At 46.6% G+C, this 22,770-nt stretch overlaps 1 protein-coding gene across 7 annotated transcripts in view; it reads left to right on the forward strand.

Annotated features, from left to right (window-relative positions):
• PCDH15 (protocadherin related 15) overlaps nucleotides 1–22,770 on the forward strand; it is a 460,568-nt gene that overhangs the window by 206,500 nt on the left and 231,298 nt on the right. For 6 of the 7 annotated variants that reach the window (XM_050305502.1, XM_050305496.1, XM_050305499.1 and 3 more), the window contains exon 4: nucleotides 571–630. The exons of the other annotated variant lie outside the window; for it this stretch is intronic. The gene's annotated coding sequence lies outside the window, so the exon portion shown is untranslated. The remainder of the gene's footprint in view (nucleotides 1–570; nucleotides 631–22,770) is intronic. 7 annotated transcript variants of the gene reach the window in all.

Here is a 22,770-nt window from a genome sequence, read left to right on the forward strand (position 1 = left end):
ACACGTGTAATCACCCCCTCCTCTTCCAGTGGGAAGATCCAACCTCTCACCCATTCCTTACTGTCTGTGGTTGGGAGGTAAGGATTTCTGAAGGTGTTTGAAAGCTGGACTTGGATTTAATCTGTTTGAGGAGCACTTGGGTGCAAGTGAGAGGTCAGGGCAAAGCCTGCCTGGTAAAAGAGGAACAACCTCCTGCCAAATGGATGCAGCCAGTGGGAGAAGTGCAGCTGTCGTGGTTTTAACCAACAAGGACCTCCAAGATCATCCAGTCCAGCCTTGAGCCGATGCTACCGTGCCTGTGACGTGTTCTCACCATTTATTCTTTGTTTTTACATCTGCCTTTCACATTCACTTTGAACCTCTCCTGCTTTTGCTGCTCTGCCTTGGCATTTCCTTCCCCTCAAAGTGCCATCACCCAAAGTGAACTCCTGCCAGGAAGGCAGATTCCTCCAGGACAGCAGGCTGCTGTCCCTGCCCTGTTGTGACATGAGAGATCTATATAATGGGTGATAGAAAAATTCCTTCTGTCCTGAGCATGAGTGACACTGTTCCAATTTTCCATTCCTGCAGGCTCTCTCTGTGTGACCCTGCAGCAACCCTGTGGAGCATGAAGAAGGCTCAGAAGTCCAGGTGAGTGTGTGTTGTCACAAATGGGAGCTGCCAAAGCAGCTGTTATCTCTCCAGCCCTTTTTAAATCTGAGGGAGTTGATACAGCAGGGAACGCTGATGGAAAAGGGATGAGCCCATCACAGGGGCAGGGAAAAAAATAAAAAAATAAAAAAAAATCACAAACAAGGTTACAAAATGCAGCAGGTGAGAGTAAATTGCCGGTGTCTGACTTCTTGGGAGCAGTGGCAATTTATAACCGTGGTGAGTCACCCAGGAGCCTGGAAAGAACAATAATGCGTTGCTGACTGCTGCTCTCTGGTTGTTTGGAGGGGTTGCCTGCAGCAGGGACCAGGCCTTTAAGTGTTGACACCCCCAGAGCCCCGGCATCACCTTCCAGCACAGGAATTTGCAAGCATTGCTTTGTTGCCTCCTCAGCTCCCGGTGCTTTTGGATGTGTTTGCAGATGTAATCTGCATTACCTGAGGTGTGGACAGCTCTGCCCCTGGTAACTGCAGAGGCAGTTCAGAACTGCACAGCAAAGCTGTGAGAGGTCACTAAAGCAGGGCTGGAACTGGGTAACCAGGGCCTGGTGCTGTATCAATTAACTCTTACGTGTGAGATAAGGCAGAATGTACGGTATCTACTGCAGTGCTTTTATCTGCTGTGCCTAATTTAAGTTTTATCTGGGATTTTACATATTCCATCAGTAATGAGCTCATTGTAAGTGCCGTGGTCACATGTATAATGGGGTTATCAGCAGAGTAATTCTGATTCTGCATCCTCTGCGTGCTGGAAAACCAAAGTGGAGTTATCCAAGAAGCTGTTTTCTGCTCTGGGTCCTGGCTGGTTTGATATTAAGTTGGTGTTAAATTGAACACTAATGTTATCCTGTTGCACGTTGTATAAGCACTCAGCTTTGCTCCGTTGTTTTCTCAGTATTTCTTGGTTTAATGTGACTGTCCATGGGGGAAGGGGAAGCCTTGTTTGCCCAGGAGCACCACAGGAGTCAAAGGACCCACTGCACATTTTAGCTGAGGTGCAAGGAAGTGATTCCTGTCTGAAAAAAAAAATAAATCCCCTGGGAAGAGCAGTGCTGTAAAACCTGTCAGTGCAATCTGCCAGAGAGCCCGGGATTTGGGCTTGGAAAAATCCCATTGCAGTAATCCATTAATCCATAGAATTACCTGGAAGCTTTTCAATATGAGGGAGTAATTAGATGAGATCCCAATTTTTAAAATTTTTATTTAGCATTTATTGCTGGTGCTTTATTTTCTTTTATCCACTGCCCTCTACAGGTCTCGTGGATGGAGTTAGATCAAGGGAGATGAGGTTGCAGCAGTGGCTGGCTCTGGCTTTAAAATAACTGCAGAGATGCTCCTAGAGCTGTTTTCCATACTCTCTGGAAAGGGGAAAAAATATCTACACTGGCAGAAATTCAGGTTTTAATATAGGGCTTGGCAGTTCCAGCTTTTATGAGCACAAAAGCAAGGATATAACATTCCTTTCCAAGAGCCTGCCTGCTTTATTACAGGTGATAAGAGTTGTGGCACCAAGTTATCAGGGCATCAAATGTATGGCTATTTATCCCCTTTTAGTAAATTCTTGTTAAAAAACCCATTTCCAGGGAGAGATCACCCTTACAGATGAACTGCAGAAATGCTTCTCAGCCTGAAAGTCCTGCCCTGAATAAAAGAGCGGGGGAATTCCAAGGTCCTGCCGGGTTTGTGTCTCCTCCCTGGGCTCTGGGGGCCCTTGCCAGGCATTTCCTTCTCTCTTCCGTGGCCTTTCCTCGTGTTTAAAGAACATGAAGTGTAACTGCAGCACATCCTCCTCGTAGGGGTGTTTGGGAATCACTCTCCTCCATCTCTGGCTGCTGCTCTCCTGAAGTGATTGGCGTCTCAACAGCTTTGATACTGCTAGCAGGATTTATTTTGGGGGAAGGACAAAAAGGCAGTGGTGTGGCAGGATTATGTGAACCTTGTTTCTAGAGGAAAACCAGCTGGAAATGGAAATGGAAATGTTGTCTTTAAATTATGGCCAGGCTTCAGTTCAAGCCCTGCTGCGCCCCCGGTGCTTGGCACCGCTCTGAGGAATTAATAGAAATTCATGTTTAGCTCTTTTGCCCTTTATTCCCTGGCAGTTGCCACGTGCATCACTCAGCAGAGCTGCCTGCAATCCCAGTGCTTATCCAATTAGGGAAATGGCAGCAGGTCTGGGCTCTGTGTTTCAGGGAGGGAAACCATTCCCTGCTTGTCCCAGGGAGCCTCTGCGAGGTGTTCGTGGGACACTGTGGTTCAGCTTTGAAGGGGAGTAAATTAAAGTTGGCTGGAGCCCAGGGGCTGCTCCTGGGCCAGAATCCAGCCAGGGAGCCGCTGTGGGATGTTTGGGATGGACTCAGGTGTGCTGTAGGTTGGAGCAGTTCTGCTGGTGACCCCACCTCTGCCCAGCACGTGCAGGAGGTTTGGTGCAGACTGTACCTGCTCCCTGGAGGGGCTGGCCCTCAGCAGCGGGAACAGCCATGCCACTCCTGGATTTCCTGGCTGCATCCTCCAGGAATGCAGGTTCTGTGCTCCCAGAGCTGTGTGCAGTGCACTGTGAGGTGGGGACAGCCAGGACAGTCACCTCAGAGGTGCACGTCTGACCTGCACTGCAGCACTTCCACAGACACCCCTGACGGATCAGGAGCTCTGTCCTCACCAGGAGAATAGGATTTATCATGGATCTCTGATGCAGTAATTATGTAGCCTCTGTAGATTTATATGTGATACTTATCTCCATGATTTGTCTCTCCCGTGTACACCCATAAATTTATTTTCCCTGTTCAGGATACAGTTATAGATGGTTTTAAAGGCTCTGCAGTTTGGGCTGTAGTTGAATTGTATCTCAGCACTGGGCCATTCCTCCACAAAGGGATTCTTTTCCTAAATTATACTCCCCAAAGGACAGAAATGTTGTCAGTCCTTGGCAGTTGTGAAGTGGCACAAGTAAAGCCACAGAAGTAACCAGACCTGGCTCTGCTCACTGGGGCATCCAGGATTAGTCAGCTGGCTTTGAAACTCAGCTGGGGATGGTGGAGATGAAAAATGGATTTCTGTAGATCTGCAGCTTTGCATTCATCTTAATTTTCCAGTTGATTGGGGATTTGGGGTATCACAGAAGAATTTGTCTGTTATCAAAGTCTTGAAGCACAAATAAACCACTGGAAGTTGTCACTTGGAGCAAAATGTTTTATAATCATTGAGAACTGTGAGATTTAAACAGGAAGGAGAGTGGAAACATTGGCCACCTTGCAGGAGCTTATGGGTACAGGAAAAACGTGAGGTGGGCACATTTATGATGCAGGCGAGGTTTCTGAGGGTGGATAATTGACGTTAGCATAAACCTGCAGGGTCTGCCAGTAACACGTCAGCTTTAGGTCAGGGCAGGGAAAAATGCCTGGTTATCTGTTAATTGCTGTCTGTTTGATTTTTGGATCAGAACTGATTTTGCAGGTAACAGAGGCCTAATTTTGTTCTGATTTTCCCCAGGTAACCCGTGTCAGTCAGGATACTTTTCCCACAAATCTGTTGCTCTTACCATTAATTATACCTGCAGATGGCTTTCCTACACAGCCCCTCCTCTGCCTGCCTGCATGTGATACAGGGTATCATAAATCCTGATGTTCTCCTTAAAAAATACAACAGATGTAGATTAAAAGCAGTTCCTCTTCACTGACTGCTCAGCTCATACAGTCCTTCTCCTCCCACATGGGCACTGACCATGCAGGTGCCTCCAGGAGAGGAAAGGACATTGCTGCCTTTCTTGACAGGCACTGAGAGATCCCTTGGCATGGTGTGTGGTGTCTGCATCTCCATTTATCAGTTTATTGACATACACTCATATATAATTTATGAAAGAAAGCACCGTTGTTACATATATATATATATGAATATATATATCATTACCATTTTAAAGGTCTGCTTTTCTACCTGTTCTCTGTGATTGCTGGTTAAAAATGCTCCTGGATTGTTTACCTTGATGGAGACCGAGATAATCCTCAGGCTGCTCCAAGGGCTCGGGTGTTTGGAGCGATTTCTCAGAGCTGCACATGGGCTGAGTTGATTTGTCTCAAATCCAAGGGAGTTTTATTTTCTTTATCTAAATGGGAGCAGAGTTCCAGCCAGGCTGATTTTCTCCCAGGTCAGCTTTCCAGCTCTCTGGTTGAGTCTCTCCTTCTCGTGGCTCCAGTGAAGGAGGCAGCAGCTCCCTGATGCCTCTGCCCAGCTCAGAGCCCTGGCTGTGACTGCCACAGGAACTGTCACTCTGTACCTGCAGTGTTGGTAACTTTTATGGCCATTAACAGCTTGGAAACCCCTGAATTGGAATTTAGTCGTTTCTGCAATTTGGGAACCTCGGAATGGTCTCTCCTCTGGGAGAAGATGCTGTCCCTGCTCTCAGTGGCATCCGTCACTTGTTGCTGTTCCTGGTGCCAGCTGCAGCTCTGAGGGGGTGGACAGGGAATGAAGGACAGTCATTCCCTGAGTCATCTTGGATCATAAACAGCATTAGTAACACCTCCAGGATGAAAACGTCGCAGTGCTGGGTGTTTCAGCGTGGGGCAGGGCTGGTTTTGGTCCCTCTGGTGTTGTTGCAGGGAGTGGCTGTTAGGTGGAGCAGGAGGCTCAGCAGGGACACAGCCACCTGCTGCTGTGCTTCTGGCTGTTGGCTTGGAAGTGTTGGGGCCTCCTGCACCAGGAGAATTACCTGGGCAACACAGGCACGCCAGGGCACCCATGGCTGGTAACAAACTTGGGAGTAACAGGTGTGGCATTCGCAAATCCGAGCATGCATTTTCAAGGTGTAAAGCAGATAAATAATCATTTTCTTGCATGACCTGAAAAATAGAAACCATGAGATAAGATTGGGAAGCTTGACCAGGGAAGCTGTGGCTTGGTGTTGCCTTTTAGTGTGATTAGTAATTCCTCACTAGAAATTATTTTTTTTTCTATATAAATGTGGGGTTTCCCTTTCATAATCTCGTGTTACAGTTTTGAAGTTGTTTCTTGGTGCCAGGGACCTTTCATAATAAAACATCACTTTGTTGCTTCATTTGACATCGTCTGGCTCTTCCTGAGACCAGAATTTGGGCCAGCACTAAGTAAGGTTCACATTTTGGGGCTGGGTATTGATGGAAGAAATGGCAGGAGTCACAGCCACCAAAGCCTAAATGCATTCTTTGATGTTTAACTTTACACAAAACCCAAGGCTTGCCCACTTTGCTGCTCAGTGCAGCTCCACCATTGCTAATAAACTCTTTTCTTTTGGTAAATAAATTACTGCTGATGAGATTATTTAATCTTGCCCCTCCCTATAAAGTTGGATGGGGTTTTTGGGGGATTATGTAATAAGACATCAAAGAGGCCTGATAAAGAGTTTTCCCCTTCTCAGAGAACAAATAACCAAATTTCTCTTTGAAGCTGGAATCAAAGCAAGAGAGCCTGCCACTGACTGGAGAACCAGGAGACAGGTACCCTGTATGAAAGGAAAATCACAGGTTTGGTGTTGACAGATGCATGTTTGTTTTAAATACTTGCATTTCCTTGTGATTTTGCACCTGACTTAGGGCAGTTTCAGTCACTCCAGTGAGCCAGAGCCTTCAGCTTATGGATTTCTTTGTTTCCATTGCAAAGGAAATGCAGGCAGAGAGAGGGAAGATAGGAACTGTTCTAACACATCATCTTGGACACACAAAGGGAAAGATAATGTAAATAATAGAATCTGGGGCTTCTAAAAATATTTCAGAAGTGTTTGATCCACCTAGATCTCTTGAACTCTAAAGAAAAGGAGACATCAAGGAAGTCTTTCTTACTTCCCTTTTTGGGGACTGCCAGCTTTGTGCTGAGCTTGGCGAGTTGAACTCAGCGTTAATGAGTGTTCAAAAATACCAACATATTGTGACACTTCTGCATAGAACTCTAAATATTGGAAATATTAAAAACCAGATTAGTATTTCCTTGGTGGCCTCCATTAACAAGGGTTTTCCTGGAGTCACAGAATCCCAGAATGGTTTGTGTGGAAAAGGACCTCAGAGAACTTGTTCCATGCCCTGCCATGGGCAGGGACACCTTCCACCAGCCCAGGCTGCTCCAACCTGATCCTGGACACTCCCAGGGATCCAGGGGCAGCCACAGCTTCTCTGGGCACCCTGTGCCAGGGCCTGCCCACCCTCCCAGCCAAGAATTTCTTTTCAATATCCAACCTAAATTTGCCCTTTTTCAGTTTGAACCCATTGCCCCTTGTCCTGTGACTGCAGTTCCTGATGCAGAGCCCCTCTCCAGACTCCTTGCAGGCCCCTTCAGATACTGGAGGGAAATCTAATCCCCAACTCTCCAGATGGAAAAGAGAAACATAACCTCAGACCTTTTTTCCCCCATTAACTGTCAGCCCTGAGGTCTCACTGGCTTCCTGCTGCTTTATTGTCCCAATGGGTTTTCTGTTTCTTAGCACTGTGTTGGTTTTTGTGCTGCAGTCTTTGCCTCAGATTCTCTAGCTCTTCTCCTTTTAGCCCTAATTGTGGCTGTCAGTTGTTGAAGCAAAAAGAAGTGCATTTTAGGGGCTGAAATCAAGAGCAGAAAGAAAAGAGCAAGTAGGACGTAGAGGCAGGAGGATGAGGACAACCATGCAAGGGCTAGAATGATTGTAGTGGCAAGGAAGATTGTAGTGAAGGAAGACAACAGCATGAATGAGGCACTGAGGGATGTCCTGACGAGCGGGGCAAGGCCAGCAAAGAAAGCAGAAATACAAAGTAGCATTTTGGAGGAGTTAATTAAAATCTGGCTCCGAGGCAGTAACAGAGCTCTCTGGGTCACAGAGGTCAGCAGGGCAGACCCAGCCCACGGATATTCATTCTGAGAGCTCAGTCCTGGCTCCAGGGAAGGTCAGACCCTCCCTGCTTTTCTCAGCAGTCGGGGAAGCTGGGAAAGCAGGGGTGGGTAAAGGAGCTGGAGCAGGATTTTACCTGGGAAACATCTGCAAGGGCAGTGTGTTGGAAGGTGATTGAACTGTTGGACCAAGCACAGGGAGATGTTCGGGAGATATCGGGAATGTAACCTGGCAGAACTATTACTTGTCCAAGAACAGGCAAATGTGCAAGGGGTAATGGGAATACAGCCTGGCAGTGGTACAGGACAGCTGCAGATTGGAATGTGGTTGCCTTTTAGCTGTGTATGTGCCTTAATTAATAACAAAGAACCAAGTTGGATACGAACAGAAGTTGTTTGCAGTGTTAAAGACAGCCTTGGGAAGCCATGGTCACAGCCACTGGAGACAGGAGCCCAGGAGCTGGGAATTTCAGAGGTGTGGAGTTTGCTGCCAGTGCTAAATCTTTTAGGATAGGGATTGAAGGAGAGCGTTTTAGTCCTGGGCATTTCTGTGAGGAAAGGGTGAATGCCATGATAGTCAGGGAAGGTAAATCACTAAGTGCTGCTGCCCTGAAATAGCACAAGGGTTAAGGTGAGGGGTTTTGTTTTAGCTAAAAACTATGACTAAGCGTCCTTGGACAGTCAAGAAAGTAAAATTGAAAATTGGAGTTGGTGGAAACAGAACAGAATTTGGAATTAGAAGTGTATCGTCAGGCGGGTATGGGGTGTAGTTTGGGTCTCTCAAAGGGAGTTGCTGGACACCTGTTGAAGGTGGAGGGAAAGGGCAACAAAGGTGGAGGTAAAGGGCAACAAAGATGATCAGAAGTGTGGAAGAGCTTACAAGGAATAAAAGCAGAGGCAGGAAAAGTGAAAACTGAATGCTGTATGAGAGAGAAGCATAAAATCCTGAATAGAAGAGTTGGGGAGCACACAGTGAACCTAAAAGATGAGATGCTGGGGTCAAAATAAGGCAGAGAAGGTCCTTCCATGTGTGCAGTTACTTTGCAGAACTCCTTGCCTGGGTTGGACTGGAGGAAGTGCCTGGCTGATGTCGGGAAGGTAGAATCCCTCACCGGCCAGGAACCGTGAGAATATGACCTCAGCTCCTGGAAGTCCAATTAACATATGCTGCAGATGACTCCTGTGTGCTTTCCTGTTCTTACTCTCCTCCCTGGGCAGAGCTCAGGAGATGTCCTCCTGTTTTAGTAGAGCTGTTGGTGCCAAGAAATGCAGAATATGCCCTTCCTGAAGCTTCCCCAAGCATCTGTAAGCTGTGGCTTCAGTTTAGCTTTGTGTGTTGCGGGGCAAGGACAGAACCTGTGAGATGATTGTAATTCGAAAAGGGAGGGGGTTTGTTTGGCAGGAATTTGGGATTGAAGCAGGGAGTGATTCTGTGCAGTAACTCCAGGCTTTGATGCCTGCACAGGTGGGATCTGTGGGAAAGCTGTGGCAGTGATCAGGAGTTCCTCTGGGGAGGTATCAAGGACTGAACCATTGTGAGGCTGTGCAAGATAAAGAGTAGAGTAACGAAATGATGAAGGACTTATTTTGATTAAACTGGGGCATATTTAACAGTGCTGGAACACCCTCTCACCAGGGATGCCTCTGAAAGATTTGATGAATGCCTGGTTTCAAAGCAGCATAAATTTGCTGTTGCTATTTAATTGACACAGCTACAAATAGAAAATAACAGTGAGAGCACGTTTAAAATCCTGTGGATGAGCTGAGCTTTTGGGCCAAGTTTTCCTAACGGTCTGTGTGGGAAGGTTTAATCGTTGTGAATCCAGCAATATGCAAAAATGAAATGCTACAGATTAAAAATAAAGTCCAGGTAGGATAATAAGTGAAACCCACAGCTTATGGTACAGTTTTGGGGTGACCTTAATTTACAAGCGCAGTGAGAAAACTTTCTGAAGGGTAGGATTTATGGGGAATGAGGCATTGCTTGACAGGCTGAAAAAGAAAAGGAGAAAAACAAGAGAAGGATTTGGGGTGGAGAATGGCTCTGTTCATGGGCCCTGTCAGGACCATCCATTTGGTGCAAGTTAGAGCAGAGGAATTTTCTGGAGAAATGTCTCTATCAACAGCTACAAAACTGCTTCTTATTACTTGGCCCCGGGCTTTTCATAAGCTTAGAGATATTGTAAAGGCAGAATTCTTTGCCTCTGCACATTTCAGATATTTTAAATAACTTCTAAAGGCTTTTTTAATGGTGCTGAGATTTGTCTCTCGTGGATGGTGCTGGCCATTAGGAATGAGGTACAAGATGGTTCTGTTTTCCAGTATTGTCTTTGACTGATTAATGCCTCATTTAAGTTCTCAGCCAGTGAAGATCTGATATTATTTTAGCTATTTCCCTTAATTGCCTTCGTGTTGTAATTTGACTTTAATTTTATAATTTTCATTAAAAAAAACCCTGTAAAACCCTTGTATCTAAATAGTTTGCTAACATTAATTTTACTTCATGGAAAGAAAATAATTGAGTGTGGAGTTCTAAAATTGCTGCTTTTAGTCATTGAGGACCTGATAATGGCGAGAACTTGTTATCTTTGTACAGCATTTTAGATAATTAGGAAGAAAACGAGATGGGATGGTTGTTACCCTCTTCCTAAGGGGGCTTCTGCCACCACCAGCTCTGGGGGTTCCTCACAGTGAAGAGGCCAAGAACAATTAGAGATCTCAAGAATGAGAGGACCTTCTCCATAAAACCTGGCCCCTGGCTGAGGTTTTAGTCTTGGTTGCTTAAATTCGGTTATGTAAACCTGAGTCACTGACAGCAGGGTGAAAAGAAGCTTTAAATCCATATTTATTTCTTATTTGTGCTCATTCAGTGTCCATCAAAAAGCGTGGATTTGTTACTGGGAAATAACCATCCAGTAAATGCACAGAGGTCTCTTACACTCCCCAATTTACTGAGCTCTCGACCTAAATGCTTTATTTTTTATCTCTGCGATGTTCTGGAATCCAAACACGGGACTGGAGAGTGTGGGCTTGGAAAGGTCTGTCAGTAGTGCCAGTGAAGTGCACTGAAAACATCCCATATAATCTGAATGCAGGTTTTCTTCCTGGATGGCAGGCATGGGAAAGGGGCTGCCCAGGGCAGGGGTGGAGTCACCATCCCTGGAAGTGTCCAAAAAACGTGTGGAGCTGGCACTTGAAGACAAGGTTTAGTGGTGAACGCTGTGCTGGGCTGACACTTGGACTGGATAATCTTACAGGTCTTTTCCAGCCTTAACAATTCCCTGATTCTACGAGTTTAATAATATTTTAAAACTTTAAAGTTTTAAATTAAAAAAATTAACAGCTTAGTTCAGGACAACCGTCAATTTAAATTCTTGGAGATGGCCTGGATACAATTTGAAGGTATCATAAGGGAACATGCTAATTATCAAAAAAAGACAGGAGAAAATCCCAAAGGAACCTTCCCCAGCTGGAAGCAGGGAATTGATAGTTGCTAGAAATACAAGAGGGCTGCAGAAAGCTGGGGCTGTGTCCAAGAGAAGAAAGTGGGAAAGATCAATACCTGGCAGATTGAACAGGAAGGTGTGCCAGGAAAAGGTTGGGAGAACAATTTAAGGAGGGCATGAGAGCTAATAAATCCTTCTGCAGGCACTGCCAGGTGGAAAAGCTGCCCACAGAGCTTGTGGGATGAGTAATAGAGGCACAAAAGGAATAGCCAGAGGAGGTAAGGCCAGAACAGAAAAGGAGGATGACTATTATGCATCTGCATCACCCCAGAGATGTTTGAGCAGGTTGCCAAGCTCCTGTTTTGAAGGTGAGCCCTTTTAGCAGCCAGCTGCAGTTCCCCAGAGCTGCCATCAGGTCTGGAGACAAAGAAACGTGGCTGCATTTCCAAAAGCCTCGGGTGGGGATGCTGTCCAAAGGCTCTGAGAGAAACTGGCTGCCCTGAAAGGAGAGGGCAGGTCCTCACCTCCAGAAACAAGGGATAAGCCACAGGAATCTGGCAGCTGTTGCCTTTCTCAAATGCCCTCTGGGAAAGGGGCTTCATCTCCTTGTCTCCACGTTTATGGCTCAGCTAAGCACCAGAGCTGGCTGCTCTTCACCTTCCAGCTGTCCTGGAGCTGAATCACTCCTGTTCTGCTTTCTAGCTAAGGCTGTTCCTGAGTTTCCTCTCCTCCTTTGCACAGTTAGCCATAGGATGCCTGCAAGCTGTTAGTAAATCCAGCAGCACTGGGGTTTTTACTGCACAGGGTGATGTCAGTAATTAACATCAGGCAACCTGCTTGCTGATTGCTCTTCTTACGACTCTGCCGCTGTTGAGCCTTAAATACTCAGTGCAAAATGTGGAAAAGGTTCTGTGTGAAGGGTAGAAAAGCAGGGCTTTGTATTTCCTTCCACTGCAGTGTTTGCTTTGGGATCCTGGGAAGTGTTTTGGAAACGAGAGTGACAGGCAGCATGTGTTAATACAGCCCACAGTGATGTCTTTGAAACACTGGGAACATTGGAGGGATTTTCTTCTTATATTAAGCCACACTTTATCCCAACTTTTGCATAGTTCTTGCCATGGAATCCCAGAGTGTTTTGGGTTGGAAGGGACCTTAAAGACCGGATCATTCCATGGGCAGGGACAAATTGTTGCATGTTATTGTGGGTTTCCTGTGCTGCCTCATTTCCCAGCAGCTGCTTTCTGTATTTGCTGTGTGCCTTACAGCTGTTCCTTGTCAGCTCTTCAGTTTTCTAAGTGGCAAAAAAACCCCCCGTGTATCACAATTTGGATTTAACCCCCTGGCAGCACACATTGTCTCCCAGAAATGACTCGTGTGATTCATGGCAATTCTCTGACTCAGTTCATTCCAAAGCTCAGGATTCTTTGAGGACCAGTATGAATATTGATGTAATCAAGTAAAGGTTTATTTGCCTAAAAGGGGAAGGGTCACAGGAGTGGTATTTTGCAATATTTCTTAAATGCAGTTTCTTCTGCAACCTGATCCTGATTTATTCGTTCCCTTGCCCCGCTGTCAGGTTTGTTAGGTTATTAATATTAGGTTTCACAGGTATAAGAGGGAAAAATACTTTGCAAATCAGAGATGGTAGATGGAGACTTCCTCTGGAGTGAACTCGCTGTGGCCTTTCAGTCCCTGAAGGGCCTCCAAGAAATCTGGAGAGGAACTGTTTCCAAGGGCCTGGGGGGACAGCACAAGGGAATGACTTCCCACTGCCAGAGGGCAGGGAGAGATGGGATAGTGGGAAGGAATCCTTCCCTGTGAGGGTGGGCAGGCCCTGGCACAGGGTGCCCAGAGAAGCTGTGGCTGCCCCTGGATCCCTGGAAGTGTCCAAGGCCAGGTTGGATGGGGCTTGGAGCAACCTGGGCTGGTGGGAGGAGATGAGCTTTGAGGTCCCTTCCAACTCAGACCATTCTGGGACTCTGTGATTTAAAAGATCACTTTATCTGTCAAGAGAAATGAGTGACCCAAACACATCTGTGCAGTTTCTCTTGTCTTGTTCCAAGTTTTTGCATTTTATTTGTAAAGCAACTTCAGCTACAAAAATACCCTGGACACCAATCAACACAAATCCTATGAAATCATGGAGGCAATGAATTTACCTACTGCCAACAATCCCAGGGAAACAAGTTTCCTAATGAAAATATTGAGTTAGGATCACTGAAAGAGCTGTAAACATCAGCAGTAAAAAGTGAGAAACAAGTGTTTTGTATCATAAATGTATTTACAGTTGGTTTAGGTAGCAGTAAGCCCTTATTATTTAAACTGTGCTCTTGAGAAACACAAGTGGATGAGTTTGCAGTGCTGCATCAGGAGGGGAGAACAACCTGACCCAGAAATCGTGGGACACAGATCTGTGCGTTGCTGCATTGGGGTGGGGAAATGTTGGAAAAGTTGAAACACCTTGGATAAAGTTGTGGTTTTTTATACTTGTCCTTCTATGAATCCTCCTTTCTGGGAGGTGCTGGGGGTTATTTAGGAATTGTCTGAGGGAAAACAGCAGTGTCCTTCCCCCTCAGCAGCTTTCAGCAGGGAGAAGGCATTGAGAACTCCAGGGCAGTAAGATCCAGGCAGCCCTAGTGCAGATTCCGGGTTTAATTAGGGTTTCACCAAGGGCCAGCTTGGTGAGAATTGCTGATGTTTGTCATTCACGGTGTAACCCATGAGCAGGAGGTACTAATGCATCTGGAAACATTGGTTTTCTGTCAAGTCAAAATTACTTTAATGGAAAGATAATGCCCCTCTTTTGAGACTGAAGGATTGCTTGGGGAAGGGTTCCTTATTCCCTGAGAAGCCTTTATTTAATTAGACAAATATCAAAGTAGGGGATTAGTGACTTACTGGGAATGAGAGAAGGAGACCTAAATTAACGTTTCATAAAAACATGGCAGGTGCTTTTCTCTCTTTCTTTAGCTCTCAAAAGACAGACCTTCCTACCCATTTCAGAATCCTTCTTGAATTTGCTGGGAAGTGAATCACTCTTCCTCTAAATGCTTCAGGCTGCATAATGAATGACTGCAAGAGTCAAATCCAGCTGAAATCCCAACCTGTGCTGGTGTCCCAGTGCCTGTAACCAGTTTATCTCCCCGGCCGGGCTGAACTTTAAGCACCTAATCCATTTACCTGCGTATCAATTACCCTGTGGTGGTTAATTAGCCAGTTATCCCACTGGGGAAGCAATCAGGCACTCACATATGTTCCTGCCTTTCCACAGTCATCAAATATTGGGGGTGCCTTCCTATAGCAAACATTTGACCCAGACACTTCTTCTCAGTGATGAGTAAAAAGATGTGCCTCTGAAAACACAGACCCGAGGAAATCAGTGCTCATTTTGGGGGTGGAAGGTCTGTAAGTTTGGGAGCACTTGCAGCATTTGTTGGACTGGAGTTTTAAAAGGGCGGGTCCAGGTCCCTGGCGTTCTCTTGGCCCCCTCCTGTGCCCCAGAACCATCCCTGAGCTGGGGACAGCCCTGTGACTGCCCCAGGTGGCTCTGAAACTCCTCATTCTGGAGCAAAGGCAACGTTTGAACCTGTAAGGTAAAATGTAAGAGCATCCACTGCCTCATCCGAAGGTGATGGACAGAACCAAGGTGCTCCTCGTGCCAAATTCCTGCCCTAACTCAAACCACGGGGCTGTCCCAACGCTTCAGGTAAAGTTTCAGAGGTTAAAAGTCATTTTTCTGAGTGTAAAGGTTAAATTGTAACACTGTTTTATTTTGGAGTGCGGATTGAAGGCTCTTCCCCAACGCAGATGCTGAAGGGAAGGAATCACTGCAGCCCACGTTGCTTTTCACTCACTGTAGATATGTTTTAAGTAGGGTGATTGCCTTGAAAAGGGTCCCCTTGGGAAGCCTGGGGAATTAAAGGCTCTGTTTTGTTTTGTTTTCTTCAGACAGGTAGGAAGAGCTAATAATAGCAGTTAAAGTATCCTCTTCCTTCTCCTTCATTAACAGAAGATTGAGGCCAGGCTTAGATCACTTAACGGGGGGCATTAGCAGATGAGGTGCTGCAGAAGGTCCCTGGCAGAGGGGTTTGTGGCTGTGATGTCCTGCAGCAGTTTCAGGATCGTGTTGGGCCAAGGAAACACGTTGTAAAATGCAGATGGAGTTTGTTTGTAGGAGGAGCCCCTCAGCAATCCCTGCCGTGCACACGGGGCTTTGGGTGTGTTTTGGAATCAGTGCTGAGGCTTCTAAAGCCTTTTCTGTCGAACATAAAGCAGTGGAATCGGCTGCTGGCACCTGTAATCCCTGAGCCTGGGTGGGATATCCGTGCTTGCTGCTCTGGATATGAAAAGAAGTGAGGAAAATCAAATTCTGCACTCCCAGCCTGCTGAACCGATTCTGCTGATCTTTATTCACCGGCCCCTAAAAGCACAGAGCCCTGAATACCTCCAAATTCTTGTGTTTCAGTTCAGATTTAGGGAAAAGAGGTGTTGCCTGTGTGCTGGGGGACTGGAGAAACACGAGGTGTTGGATCAGGAGCATCCTTTGGAGCTGTGGGTGCATCGGGGGATGGCTCAGCAAGGGGCTGGCAGGGGCAGGGCGTTCCAAGAGCTGTGCAATTCCAGGACTGGTGCAGAGGGTGCTGCCCTAAATGGGAAGGCAAAATCAGCAGGGTCACCCATTGCTAGGTTGGGGTTTTGCCCTTTTGGGAGGGTTATCAGGCTGCCTTTCTCTTGCAGGGGCACTATCTGATCAAAACTGTCTCTGTCTTCCTCTCAACCATATTTATTTCTCATGCTGTCTTTGATCCCAGAATAGAGATTTTGCTGTTAAACTGTTGGGTGTTTGTCATGGTCTCCCGAAAAGCACCTGCCCCCAAATTCCTGTGTGTGCCAGCTTGAGATGATTCCACAGAGCTGCACCCGAGGGCTCATGCAAGACAAGACAGTGACTCATTCTTTCCTCTCACAAAAAACATCCAGAAAGCCGAACAGGGGAAGTAAACAATGAGCACAAGGATTACAAAAATGCTCCCATTCTCCACAAGTTAATGTTAGAGTGAAATCACCACTCGTTTGTGGTTTTGAAAGATCCCCACCCTCAATATTACTGATTTTATTATCACTGTGGCTGTTTTTAAGCAGCACCTTCGATTTCCAGGGGGTTATTTCTGACCAAATGGAAAGATGTGCGTTGGGCATCAACAGGAGTGAGAGGTTTGGTTCACCCTACACTGGGAAGGTGAATTGATTTGCAAGCACAAAGGTTTTCTTAGGGGATTCTTTTCTTTCCTTTTCTTTTGGAGGAGATGGTGGTGAGAGATGGGGAGGGTGACTGCATGAACTAATTCCTGTTGCCAGTTAGGACCTAAAAACTAAAAACTAAAAACCTAAAAACATGGACACTGGCAAAAGAAGGGAGACTCCAGCTGTGCAGACTTTCAGAGGTGTCAGGGTGAGGGTCTTGGTCAGGTCTCAGGGGATTTGTACCCTCCCATCTCACTGTGACTTTCCCAAGCTCATTTGTGTCCTGCTTCTGATCCTGTTTGACTTTGACTTTCTGCCTGTTCTGATCTTTGTTGTTTCACGTTGTGAACACAGAAGTTCAGAACCCTCCCGAAGGGAACTTGTAATTCTGTAGGGAGAAAAAGAAAAAAAAATCAGCTTTCATCCTTCAGTCTGCCTGTCTTTGATTTGTGGGACACAGGGGAGCAGCCCCGTGGAGGACAATGGGATGGGTGCCAGGTGATGAACAGCGAAGCCACGAGCAGGGGAAGTGGCAGTGGGGAACATAAATCAGCCAGAGTTTTTGTGGAGCCAGCAAGTCAGCATAACATCCCTGGGCAAGGTTGATTGCTCTTCCAAGGGAAAGAAAACACTTCTTTCCTTTTTTTTTTTGTTTTGTTTTCACTCGGAATAAAAGTTACGTTCCTGTAATGACAGCGACTGCCCCAGAGCTGTGTGTGGAAGGAGGAAATTCTCTGATGAAAGCAATACTGTGACCAAGGGAAATGCCCAGGGGAAGGGGACAGGAGGAAAAATCAGCCTTTGCCAGGTCATATTCTAGAATGGAAACGTGGCACTTCATGGAGGAGAAAAAGGGAATGTTGTCATAATTAGGTTTAGCAGCTTAAAATAACTCAGGATGTGGTGTGAGTTCTGCTGTAGTCAAAATGAGATGTAGACCTTTGGTGAAGGGTCTTCAGGGCTTATTGTCCCAAAAATTCCCTTTCTGACCGAAATTTTTCCTTACTCAGCCTAAAAGTGAATTTGGATGCAGAGGTTGTCATACTGTTTTCTGAATTACCAAAATAGTTCACCTGCCCACTATAAATAAATGTCTTTAGGCAGAGCCAGCTGACCTCTATTTCAGGCTACTCAGCAAGGAAAATGCTCATATAAAACTTACTGTTTAAAATATAAATATATTTATATAATATATAAACTAAACATATAAACTGAAAGTTTTTTGTTGTTCTTAAATAAATGTAAATATTTCTTCTCTCTCCCCCAAATTTGTGGCTGTTTAGAAATGGAGGCTTCTATAAGGAATGGATGTATGTTCATATTGCCTTTATAGGAGCATTATTTCTTATTTCTATCACGTTAAACTCAGCAGGATCTTCACTTCCTAATATTATTCTGATTTAAAATTAATAAAGTTTAGTTGCACTGCATATAAATGTTGGCTGTGCAACTTGTATAAATCACAGGATGAAGTGCTGTTCTCCCTTGCAAATAATAATTGGGTGTTGATCACGGAATGATCCCAGAGGAGAAAATCCACTTGGATGTTAGTGCTGGTATTTCACAATTAAACTTTGCTCCCTGAGTCAAAAAGGGAGGTGTGACATTTTAGATACACAGAGAATGGAAAGGAGGAGTTAACAAGAAGGGAAAGTACCAGGAGAGTTGGAAAGAATAAGGATAAGAAGTGATTAAGTTTAAAGCAAGGGAGGTTTTTGATCAAGACAAATGACATGGGCATAATTAGCATTTAGCAGGGGGAGAGAAAAGGCATTTTGAGGTCTGGACCATGTTTTGAAACGTATTTTCACGATAAAATACAAATATGAGTAAGAAAATGCACATTGCAAAAGAGTTCTCCATCTGCCTACTAGGATTTGGCAATTGTAGCAGGAGAGCAGGAGATGTTTCAGGGGGACTGGGGTGGTTCTGCCAGGACGTTTGTGGAAGTGGCTTCATGCACAGGGTGACCTGAGAGAGAGGGAAGATGAGGGCAGGTGGATGATGGAACCAGCCCTGCCAGTGCAGCAGGGGCACAGGTTTCTTCCTTCTTTTTGCTGTCTCACCACAGAGGAGCAGCAGGGATGTTTCTGAAGAGCCTCTCTGTTGGCACAGCCATGCAGTGGTTGCAGGTACTGAGGTTCCAGTCAGAAAATGACCAAAGCATGAGGAGAACAGACCTTGCTCTTATTCCTTTGTGAGGCTCTGCAGATACCTGGAGACAGCCTAAGTGCTCTTTGATTCAGCTGAACACTGACTGTGGTGCTGTTCTCTGGAGGTGTTTCATGCACCTCCGGAATATTTCAGCATAAAAATTAGAAATGTGGTAGAGAGCAATGGAGATGGAAAAGGATAAGGCAGTTATCTACAAAAGATTTTAAACTGTAATGTTAATGGCTTCAGTCTTCTCTGTATAACACTTTAAAAACCCTCAGGTCCATCTGAAGTATTTTATCAAATTTCCTGTAAGGCCTGAATCAACATAAAGATGAATTTGGGGAATACTTAAAGGTGTTCTTAATCCACCTTTGTTCTGTGCAATGGGCTTTAAATACATTTCCATTAACTTTCACAATGCTGCACCGTGTTCCTCCTTCTGAGGGCTGCTTGACCCTTGCTCAGAGTCTACCACATAATAACACATTAACATAGAAATGATTCCAGGAGGTGAAGGTGAAGGCGTCGAGTGGTTACAATCTTCCTTCCTCAACTGGATGAGGAACGTGGAGGAAAAGATGTTAAAGACACATTGTGCATCTTCCCTACTGCCCAGCAGTTTTCAGCTGTAAATAAATGCAAGCTATGCAGAGCATTTTAAGAAGCCAGGTTTAGAAAAAAAAAACAAAAAACCAAAACAGGAAACCTGGGAATTGAGTGCTCTGGGATGGCTGCATCCCTTCTGCTCCACCTGGCTCCAGTCAATCTGCTCCAGCCACGTGCACAGGAAGCTCCTTGGCACTGCCACGATAATTACTGGCTCCCTGCTTGCTTTATGTACAAGACTGCACCTCGTAAATAAGGAGAGTTGTGTTGAACTCGTGGCAAAGTCTCCTTTTGAGTTTGGGCCAGGAGAGTCTTAGCACAGGCTCAGAACGGCAGAGCTGGGAAGTCCTGGTTCAGACCTGGAGAAGGGGAAGAACTGGACAGTGCTCACGGGCACGTGGGGGGGTCCTGTGCAGGGCCAGGAGCTGGACTCAGTGACCCTTTTGGGTCTGCTCCAGCTCAGGAATATTCTGTGCTTCTGTGAGCTGAGGAAGTGGAGAAGGTGTGCAGTGTCTAAAAGAGACAGCTCAGCTTCTGGTGAAGCAGGAGAATGGATGTGCCTGCCAAGGGCTATCCACAGACTCTGGGAACAAGCCTCCAAGGAATCAGGAGGGCAAATACTCCTCTGAATTTAGGGAAAACGTTAATTTTGTGAATGAGGGGGATTTTCTGTCTCTGTTTCTCACAGCGATTCAAACCCTCCCGTTCAGAGTGACAGCGCTCCACGTTCCTGGGAGAGCAGTTGCATAAGGACTCCAGGAAAGCAGAGGGGAGGCATTTGTGGCTGTGGGGTTGTCCCTGACAACAAGTGACTGTGGGATCATGGCATTAACCGTGGTAAACACACACGGAGCCGGGAGTGGGCGGTCTGGGAACGGCACACACTCAGGGGCTGGTGGTCTTGGTTCACCTCCTCTGGTGCTTTTGGTGCAGATGGCAATGATTAGTGGGCAGTTCCTTCCCCCTCCCAAAAAAGATGATTTAGGAAGACACAAAAGGCTCTTCCCTTCGCAGTAGTGTTTAGGACCTGGGGAACTGTAAGGATTTCCTTCTCTAATCTGTGGGAATTAGCCCTGACGGACAGGGAACTAGCATACAGTTGACTTACAGTCCTCAGCTACCCTGCAGCTCTGCAGAACTGCGGGAATAAAGCCTTTCTTTTGTCCCAAGTGGAATTCACATGAGGATCCAACCAGAAGGGTCAATGCTGGAACGGAGGTTGCCATCGTGTCCTGGGGGAAAATCCATGCAGGTTGGAGGGCAAAAAGTGCTTTCTGGGGGGGTAAATCTTCAGTGTGTAGTAACTACTGATTAGGGCTGTGAGGGGAACTGTGAAAAGAATAGCAGTAGAAAGTGGTGTGCAGTAGTTTTACCGAAAGTGAGTGCAGTGGCTGTTGTACCGTGCACGTGTGTGTACAGTGTGTCCTGTCGTAGTGCTTTAGAGCAGAGAGAGTCTCTGACCTTTCAGAAGATTTAGCTGAGAGCAATAAACCATTAGAGAAATAGCCATCTGAAGGATAAAATTTCAGGTGCTGAAAAGCAGGTAATCACCTAAACACACCAAAGTGTGGCAGTTGGAAACAGCGAGCAGAGCACGGGAGAAAGTACCAGAGAGAGAGAAGCAAATACACCAGGAAGCCCTAGTGCAAGGTTTGGTTTATTGCTGGAGCATTCAGGGAAATCTCTCAGACAGGATTACAGCCTTTCCAAAATTGCTTAGATGAGGAGATGTCAAACGTCTCATAAAAACTCGTATTTGGATATAAAACACCCCTTTGCTGCAAAGGGCATTTAATTGTGCGCGGTGCCTTTCCCTGCCCTCTTATCGCCGAGGGATGAGCAAATCACTCGAGTGAGTTCTCTGCGTTCCCCCGCTGCCTCTGTCAGCTCACCTGGGGAGAAGGCAGGGGAATACCCCACCAGAGGAGCTGGGCTCCAGCAGGGCAGGATGAGATGGTGTTTTTTCAGTAGCTCAGGCACTGAATTCCATGTTGCTGTAGTGGGAGTGGAGCCCGGCCACGGCTGTGGAGCTGCTGGGTTCGTGCTTTGGGGAGCAGTTGTTCACTGAAGAGAACTGTTTTCAAGGCTGATGTTCTCTGTGTGTTTGTGTATCACCAGGCACGTTTTTATACTTGTATTTACAGATATATATGTGTATGTATGTAGACGTGTGTTTGCTTCATGTGCTAAGTTCCTCTGCCCCTCCCAAATATCAAGCGAATTTTAACAACCCCACTGCACCTTCTGGGCCCCGAGACAGTGGCTCTGCCTGGGTGGGACACGCTGGCCCCACGAGCCCCTGGCTGTTAGGACTTCACCACGCCTGGTTTTGCAGACCTTGCCCCCCCAGCAGCTGCAGGGGAGACTCAGCACCCCCCAAACACCTCCCTGGGCACCCTGCTCTGCCCTGGAGCCTCCTGCCCGTGCCATGCAGCTGTACACGTGACAGCGGGTGCCACACACGGTGACCCCGGCCGGGAGGAGCCTCCCAGGGTGGCCTCCTGCCCCTCAGGGCTGCTGGAAGCAGAGCTCTGTGCCCACCCACTGGGTTGCAGCTTTGGGGATGGATTTTCATCCTCCTCCTTCCAAGCTGAGCTGACATTCTCTGTCTCAAACATGCCAGCAACGGGGGGATTCTATCCCGGGACTTTCTCTGCATTTTACATCAACCAGCCTAATCACCAGGACACTGAGGAGTTATCTCTTAATCTGGCTTTGCAGTCCAGTAAAACCTGCTTTGCTGGCAGGCATTCAGCAGTGGAGGTGAGGAGCGTCTCTCCCGGAATTGTTGCTATCCTGGTGCTTGGAGTGTTTTCCTGCTGAGCAGAAGTGGTATCAGCTTGTTTCCCTCTGGTCCTGAAGGGCTGGAGCTTGGTTTCATTTCCTGCGTGGAGGCTGATGGGCATCTCATCCCTCAGCCCTCCTCCAGCTGAGTGTTTGTAGAAAGCTGCTGTAGTAATTCTGTGGAGGGCCTGGATGTGGGCGTGAGGTCACGGGAGGTGAAGTGTAAGGAAGCCTATATGTACATCTTAGTTTCGGGATTTCACCTGGCTTAAGGTGGGAAATGCGTTGCTCAGCCTCGCTGGGACCAGGCTGTGAGTCTGCAGGGAGCCAGAGCTCCAGGCTGGGGACAGCTGGGCTTCAAAAGCAGCAGCACAGAGTTCCTGTGTGAGAGGGGAGCGTTTCCATCTGGGGTTTGATTCAGGCATTCAAAATGCCAACATCTTGTTCCAGCTCAGAACTGCTGGGCTGGCCATGTTCTGCCACATTGTATTGGGTTTTGTTTTTTTTTCCCCTTCCTTTCTGCCCCCAAAGCCTCACAGCAGAGATGGGGCTCTTGTCCATCCCAGCCTGGGAGCACAGTGTCCCAGTCCCAAGCCCCCACGTGCTCTCAGAGTCCTCGTCCTGAGAGTTTTTTAAGGACCTGCACCAAAAGTGCTCCTGACACATCAAACCCCATTTCCTTGGCAGGACAAGGCGGGATTGGCCCCAAAACGTTGCCTTGGCAGTCAGAATCCCAGGTTCCACAGCCTTAGCTGTGCTGTGCCTCAGATGAGAAGTGACTGTGCTGTTCCATCCACTTAAACCTCCTGGTTCTTTAAATAGGTGTCCTTGGCCAGCTTTTCTCACTCCGTTAATCCCAGCACAGATGAACCAGCATGGATATAAATGTTTATGGCAGTCATCACAGCTGCATATGGAATATATCTGATTGTTGCATACAGGCAGTGCTGGGGGCTTGTCATTCCATGCTCTATAAAGAGTCTTGGATAATCTTTCTGAAACGAGCTGTGTAAATGAGATATAATTAGCTTTTTTTTTCCCTCTTTTTTTTTTTTTCTTGGAAA

This window comes from Myiozetetes cayanensis, unplaced genomic scaffold (assembly GCF_022539395.1).
Source record: "Myiozetetes cayanensis isolate MyiCay16 unplaced genomic scaffold, myiCay2020 scf10, whole genome shotgun sequence".
NCBI classification, from domain to species: domain Eukaryota; kingdom Metazoa; phylum Chordata; class Aves; order Passeriformes; family Tyrannidae; genus Myiozetetes; species Myiozetetes cayanensis.